General features: G+C 40.0%; 1 protein-coding gene across 2 annotated transcripts in view; it reads right to left on the minus strand.

Annotated features, from left to right (window-relative positions):
- Window positions 1–3730, minus strand: part of PKIG (cAMP-dependent protein kinase inhibitor gamma) — a 55130-nt gene extending 51400 nt beyond the window's left edge. Inside the window, exon 1 of one of the 2 annotated variants that reach the window (XM_075176814.1) lies at window positions 3352–3730. The gene's annotated coding sequence lies outside the window, so the exon portion shown is untranslated. The remainder of the gene's footprint in view (window positions 1–3351) is intronic. The other variant, XM_075176813.1, reaches the window with a different exon arrangement.
- Between the last annotated feature and the right edge of the window lie 3556 nt (window positions 3731–7286).

Raw genomic sequence — 7286 nt, forward strand, 5'->3', positions numbered from 1 at the left:
GTCTTTATGTTTTGTATTCTTGGTACTTGACTTTTGTCACTGACATGTACTGTTGTGTTCTATATCTATCTCCTGTTACAAATAAAAAGTTTAAAAAATAAATAAAAAAATGTGCAAATTATCTATTCAAAAAAGCCCATAGTGGTGACACTATAACTGCTATAACACAATTAAACACATCTTTATTACTTTAACTGCTAATTTGAGGTTTGTCATTGTCCTGAGTAATGCCACTTGTCACCATAATGTGTATTACGGACCAGTCTCCAAGTGAACCTGAATATAGCATAGAAGTTTCATTACGCAGCTTATGACACATCGAGGTTCAGAAGGACGTTTCCTGGATATTTGTGTGGTTATATCCTAAAACTATGTTTGATCTAGAGATTAAGTGTTATTATGGAATTAAAACTGATGGGTAACATCTGCTGTTACAGGCTGTCTGTATGGTATATGTTATGAGATACAAGCTTTTGCACATGAAACGTTTTCCTTCAATTATGGGTGTACAGCCCTTGGGACCCCTTTCATTGCCCTACTGGCCCCATAATGGCATCAGATCCCTACAACAGAGAGCTCACTCTGCGAGTAGGCCTGTAAACAGGGCCCTATGTTGAACCCTGACTCATGTTTGAAGCAATAGAATGACGTTCAAAGGTCCATCACCAAGTTGTTCTGGGAAAACTGCCAGGGTGCCTGAAGCACCACAATAAGGAGAACAGGAGGCAGCACTGACATAGGGCTCATAATGTAGCCTACTCACAAATAACCCTCTGTGGAGGGTCTTAATATCATCATGGACCACATCAGCACAGCGGAGGGGTGACAGGAAAATGGCCCAAAAAATTCTGAGGTGGAATCTTTCCATAAATTTCAAGAAAATCCTGAATGCCTCTCATCAATGTATATGCATGGGCAGATTCAATTATTATAACTAAAGGGCAACTTTGCCCAAGTGTCGAATTTCTCAAATAACAAAACCTCCCCCTACCAGTAGAACCACAAGGGTGCCATAACCCACACTAGCACCTGTAAACTAGTAGTCATGGAAAGTTTGAAAATAGAATTATTACAAAGCACAAGACTTTTACCTGGAAACTCTCTTAAATATTACAAAACATACATTTTATTCTGATGGCAAAGAAAATCTTTACTACGTGTGACTTGAAATTTTACATTAAGAACAAAAATGCATCAAGAGAGCATTTTAGTGAGTGATTGGAAACACCAACAAACAAAGAAAGACAAATATTGTATGTGCATAGTCACTGCTACACAGTCAATAGGTGTTACCCTATATCTATATCTAGTGCATACAATCACACTACTTGACTCACAGACCAGCTTAGAGGAGGTCATACGTAAATCTAAAAGCAGACAATCATTGCTGTACCTATGGTGCTGGCACTGAGTTGTAATGTTTGACAGTAGTTTTGCAGATCATATTCACTTATTCAACAGAAAGCAAAAACTTAAAAATAAATTGCATCCACTGAAGAGCTGTCGACAAAGTTAATTATATGGCTGTAGCATTTGGATAGAGTCATCCTTGATGTTTTATTTTTTCTGTGAGCGCAGAACGCCTCACATATTCATACAAATGAATACAATTATTTTTACTGGAATATACGTAATTCTTTATTTTGTTTTTTTCTCTGCATATAGAATTATTTTGATAAAACGTTTTAGTAATCAGATTGGTTTGAGCATCACCAGCAAATAGTACGCCAACAAGCTAGGCCTGCATGCTGTGACACCAGTTGTTAACAATTATATCAAAATAATAAAAGCTTTGTGGTGTGAAAAGTGACCCAAGAATCAATCTTAGCAGCCCGTGCATAGAGCCAAATAAACCTGGGCTTCAAAAATCACATACTGGAGTCTACCAGAAATAGATAAAAATGAAAGTGAACTAGTCCACTTATGCTTAAGAAGGGAAGTCATCAACTTTTAACAACTTTCAGATAGGATCAAGACCATTTTTTTCCACCAAAGAATCAAATTGAATACAGTTCATCGGAAATCTTTTCAATCGCATCAAAAGATATTGTGGATTTCTAAAATATACACAGACAGGTATGGAAAATTCACCACAAAGTATGTCTTCATATAGTAAAATGGTGATGCAAAGTTTTGCATATTGCACAGAAACATCTCTCTATAGAACTTTCAAACAATCACCAAGGAAACTAGGGATACTTTTGGATGCTATGAATCCTTCTGCCCACAGGAGGCCAGGTAATCATGTAAAAATAGTCAGAGCTGTGGTGTTTTCCATTTGTTGTCTCACCATGTACTATTCCAGCATATATGCATATATATATATATATGATCCTGTGATGGCAAACTATTATAATGCGTAAAACTATACAGTTGACACAAGTCCTATAAAACATTTTGCTCTGAGCCCCCAAGCCTTAGTTATTTCCCTATCAAGATGTACTGTAGTGCTACAGCATCGTGGCCTTATTTAGAGTTAGAGATGCCTCGTGCAGTGTGCATACAATACAAAATACAGCACATTATTGACTGAGGGCCCTACATGCTTTTGCCTCCCCCTATTCCATTACTCTTAGGGTAAATTAGGGGATTTGTTAATTTAAAAAATATATATATTTAAAGAAAAAAAAAGTAAAGTAACCATATTTAATGTTGCCCCCTAGCATGTGTTTAGTTTTCCAACATGGTAAACACAGCCCTCAGTACACTAGGTACATATGGAAGCCCTGGTTAGTAACTTTACAAATCACACACCAAAACACCATGTGGCTTCCAGCAGGCAACAGAGCAAAGCAATGAAATTCAGATGAGAATTCTGGAATTAACTCCTAAAGGACAGAAAAGCCCCTGACTGATATCATGTGTATTCACTGGATAAAAATGGCCACTTTACAACAACAGGCACCTCCGGAGTTATAAATAAGCGGCCGTGTCAAGTACTAATCCTGTAGTAAACCTGGATAGCAGAATATTTTACAATTAGTTTTCTTATTTCTTTTGCCTAGGAGTAATCTAATATAGGCAGATGCTGTAATGTTATGTCATAGTAACAATCTTCTAAAGCAACATGTGGCTCTACACAGCTGTTGTGGAACTACTAGTGCCAGCAATCTCTGCTGGGACTAATAGCTGACGAGCCACAGGTTGCCCAAGTCTGCATTAAATGGTCTAAAGGAATATCCAAAGCATACTGGTGTACTCTACAGAGACTGTTATTAACTCCTCAGATCCCGGGAGGCATACAATGCATCATAACAAGTACACGGACTATAGCATTAAATAGTAATGAGGACACATCTGGAGAGCGGCACATGGGCTATAGGACCAATACTGTATTATCTTTGTACTTACAGAGAACTGGATCTCCCCAGTGCAGAGTCCAGGCGTGAACTTGGATGGATCAGTAAGACACAGGCCAGTGTTCCGGCGTTCCAGGCTGTCAGCCTCACAATGCTGGATACTGGGCTGCAGTGGGTGTTTCCTGTGTCTGCTGTAATCCAATACTAGACTTAGTGATGTCACCCATCCACTTACTCAGCCTCCTCCGTGCAGTCCGCACAAAAGATTTCTTCTCCGTTTACAATTAGCTTTGTATTGTTACCTCAGTTTGTAGCCACATTTCCAGGAAACTTGTGGGCTTTTTACTGTGATTTGGGTATTATATGAATCCTTTTACAGTCACATGGGGACTGTGCAATATAAAGCCTATCTAGGCTGGTCTGCTGACTAATATATTAGACAGCACTTACTGCAAGTATTGTTCAGTGCAACAGCGTATGGACAGGCAGAGCCACTCCTCTAGGAATGATTGTGATGTGTTTCTAGTATGTCATGTAGATTAGTGTTTGAAGCTAATTCTGGCCACACACAATGTTATGAGATATCAATGCAACCAATTGTTCTGAAATCTCAGTGTGTGGGTCCCAAAATGAGCCTGACAATAATATGATTGGATAGCTATTGAACATGTTGGTAAAAGCGGTCACGTAATAGGAGTGTGTGTCAGTAAAGCCAGGTAAACAGCCAGAGCTCCTCCACTTTGACCACATGTGTGGCAGTGAATAGGTTAATTGTTTTCTTCCTAAATTACCCAGCTGGGTGTGTGTGTTCCTAAAATCAGTTTGGAAGCTTCATTGTGGCAGTGTTTTAGTGTCTGAATAAAGTACTCCAACTACATTACTTGGGTTTATGTTTGAGCAATATACAAAGGGCCTCACAGCACTGGGGTCACGGTTTTGATTACAATCAGGGCCTTTCTATGTGGAGTTTGTAAGTTCTCCCTATGTTTACATGGGTTTCCTCCCATAGTCCAAAAATATATTGGACGGTTAATTGGCTTCTGACAAAAATGAACCTGTGTGTCCATTTTATCACATTATCATGGCTTGGCCCCTACAGCGCAATGTTGCAATTAATCCCTAGTCAGGTGGATGGGATCCGGTCTTGTGCACTGTTATCCCAGCCATTTCTGGGACAGTAGGCAAGTATAGAACAAGCCCTTAAGGACTCACTAAAGTTTGTCAATTAAAACTGTATATATTTACATTTTATGGTAGGAGTGGAATTAGTTTCAAATTACCAAAGTAAACAGCTGTAAAACAAAAGAAATTTCCGACTTTCAAAGAGGGGATTTACACAGACTCCCTTCTCCTGACTGACAATTTACTGGAGACAGACATTTTGTGACTGAACTTTCTTTGACACAGGCCTCAGTGGTATTGCTATTTCATTTGAATTGACAGGTTCCTCCACTGTGTACAGATGATGGGGCTGCTTTCATTATTAACGTTGTCACTGGTTTACTGCTTAGCAGCCGTCCTTTAACGTTAAAAAACAAGAGACAGATTCACCAGACATTCTTCTTGGATAAAAAGATGAATAATCCACTGTACCTGTAGGAAGAGTAACTACAAGATGCTACTTTCTGTTTCTTTAGATCCTTTATTTATAAAAGTTACCTAATATGATACTGTGGTCAATTACCAAAGGGGCTTTTATAAATTCCTGCATGCTGTACTGTGTTTTGAACCAAGGGCACAACCCAACACCTTCTGTTTACAAATACATGTAAGTTTTATACTAGCGAATTTGTGAATGTTCAGTAATCCACGTAAACAAATTAACTTTGATCGATCCTGTGCAAGCTGAACAATTAAATTTGATGTCTGATTGGTTGTTATGGGATTTAGTACATGTGCTTTGCATTAATAAATATCCACCATGCTCAGCTAAAACAAATCCATATTTGTTATTTTAAATGTACAAATGTGGTTTCACATGTGGATGAGTGGTCTATGTTACACAATGAATGGTGGATACAATTACAATGTTCTATTGAAACAGGAAGGATATTCATTTTCATGCCCCTTTAAACAAGTTGAGCTAACCTCTATTATGTGTATCTGAAGCAGTAAAATGAGTCAGAGTTAATCCACCTGCTTCCCACAGCTGATACCAAGAGGAAGCAAGTGAGCAGCACATGACAGCTGGGAGAGTTCCCTTGGGAGAAAAACAGAGGATCTCTCACTAGCCCTGGCCAGACGTTATATGTAAAAAACAAAAACAAGTTTTAGTAAGGAGTTTAAAAGTAAAAACAAAAAAAAACACAGCTCTGATGCACCATACATAGGGCACCATTCAGACTGTCTAGATAATTAACAACAGGACTAAAACAGACCTGTCCAACCTGTGGCCCTCCAGGTGTTGTGAAACTACAAGCCCCAGCATGCTTTGCCAGTAGACAACCAGTTGATAGCTGGAAGGGCATGCTGGGACTTGTAGTTTCACAACACCTGGAGGTTGGACAGGTCTGATGACATTTCAAAATAAAAAAAAGTTATTGTCATATTTAATCGGGATCAAACCACACTGGGAGCATGATCAAACCTTAATGGGGGTGTTATCAAGTCATGCTGGAGGTGTGACAGTGACACAGCGAGGCACGTCACATACCCCAGGGGCATCCCTAATGCTTCTGAAGTGCTAGGCAGCCCCAAGCCCTTTCCCCTGAAAACACCCCAGCATTACTGTGCACACCAGGTGCGCAAGGCACTCACTGAATATAGTGAGCTCAACGGGACAGCGGGTCTGTCCTAATTTTGGAAATCGATTGGGAGGGTATGACTATATAATGACACATTGATTATTATTGTTACAGACTTGTTGTAATCCAGTTTCAAATATTTACCATGTGAAAAAACATGCACTTTTTGAATTGGGGAATAGGGACAATGTGCGTGAGCACAAGAAGGGGGTGTGATCATGCAACAAAGTGCTTGGCCATGCCCTGGTGGTGTGTCCAGCACTTAAGACGCCATTTGAGTGGCAGGTGCGCACGGTACCCATTCATCATGAACATGACTTAACTGCCAACTTTCCAGCCCTTTCAGTACAAGGCTGTGTCATATGAGATGGCAGGACAGAACCCTACAGTCAGGCCTGTCTCGCCTATATCAGTTGGGAGGTATGCCCTTAAACAGCGAAATCTCTTAAGGTGGAGTGAGTCTACACACAATGGAGGCAGTCTTTTTGTGAGCAGAACCAAGATTTAGTCGAAAGTAGTCTATCAATTCCCTATGAGCAAGTGACATTACTTAGGTAAAAGCAGAGGAGGTGGTCATTGTGCTCATGCAGTATGAAAGTTGTTATACTCAGCAATGTGGTCCATTGGTACTGTGGCGGAACTACCGGGGCCCATGGAGATAATGGGGCCCGCTGCATGGCGGATGCTGAGGGTTGAGGGCCACGGTTCTCTCCTCTCTGCCTCCCTGCACTGAGGCCCAAAGCTCGCTAGTTCTGCCTCTGAATTGGTATAATGTGTTTGTGTCTGCTGGTCATTATTTAAAGGAATGCCATTATCAAAACTGTGTATAAATGTAATTTATCAGATACATAAAATAGAGGCTGCTTTTTATAGTATAGTAAACAAAAGTCAACCAGTGGCACTCAAGCTGCTGTGGAACTAAAAGTCCCAGCATGCCTTGTCAGTATCTGAAGAGCCTAAGCTGGTAGCAAAGTTTAACGCTAGGATGACGAGATATTAGTGTAATAATATAAATACAATTAGAACTTCTGGTTTTAATTTTCTGCAGCTGTTGCTGACATTAGAGGGCAAAATTATTGAATCCTCTTGAAACCACTTGGCAGAGGTTACCCAGAGGACCTCTCTTTCTAGGGATATTGTGCAGGTCAGCTTCAATAGCAGTTCTGCTGACGCCTCTATTTATAGTCACTAATACGTATTCTTATATTTACACTGCGCTGTTCTGGTTTGGATCTACAGGAAC

Source organism: Mixophyes fleayi, chromosome 6, assembly GCF_038048845.1.
Source record: "Mixophyes fleayi isolate aMixFle1 chromosome 6, aMixFle1.hap1, whole genome shotgun sequence".
Classification (NCBI taxonomy): Eukaryota; Metazoa; Chordata; class Amphibia; order Anura; family Limnodynastidae; genus Mixophyes; species Mixophyes fleayi.